This window comes from Frankliniella occidentalis, unplaced genomic scaffold (genome assembly GCF_000697945.3).
Source record: "Frankliniella occidentalis isolate FOCC.00 unplaced genomic scaffold, Focc_3.1 Scaffold12, whole genome shotgun sequence".
NCBI lineage: Eukaryota > Metazoa > Arthropoda > Insecta > Thysanoptera > Thripidae > Frankliniella > Frankliniella occidentalis.
In genome coordinates this window covers 2,701,782-2,702,498 of record NW_026267142.1, presented here as the reverse complement: position 1 = coordinate 2,702,498, position 717 = coordinate 2,701,782, and positions in this window count along the sequence as shown.

The following is a 717-nucleotide window of genomic DNA, read 5'->3' as shown; positions in this document are numbered from 1 at the left end:
TACGCTGCGACGCGCCTGGCATACATCTACTTAGGCCTACGGCGCTGACACCCGAGTCAGGAAGCGAAAAAATGCACAAAAGGATACGGGCCTTCGGCCCGTCAACTTCTCGTCACTTCGACTGAGAATGCAGGGTTGTACATTTTTTTCGCTATTTTTCGTCAAAAACTCCCTCTGGCGCCGAAATGGTTAAAGATAGAGCCAAACGGACGAAATTTTCGTCTAAAAGCCTCTACTTGGGTGAATTACCTCTTAGGAAACTGTAAAAAAATATATTTAAAAAACATTATTTGTGGGACCTGTGGTTTTTTATTTGTTTAAAATCCAGTTTTTGAGCTAGAATGCTCTTTCTTCGAACTTGATCTGTCTTTTTATGACACAAAACGACCCTGAAAATCCCAGGTCGCTAGCTCAATAGGGTGTTCCAGTCTATCCAATAGACCATTCCGGTAAACCGAAAAGAAAGAAGAAGAGACGGAAGAAGCAAAGCGTACTATGAGAAATGTACGGTGCGACTTGGGAACGCTTGAACGTAATTCATCGTACACTAGATATTCTGCGTCGCCTGAGAGTGAGAACTATTGTCATAAACTCTCAGACGAATTGAGACATCGGACAAATAACGTTTAACCGTTTGATACGACCGTGGAACTGACGCACCACCGTATATTTCTTTTACTCGCCTTTGCTTCTTTCGTCTGTTCTTCTTTTTTTCGC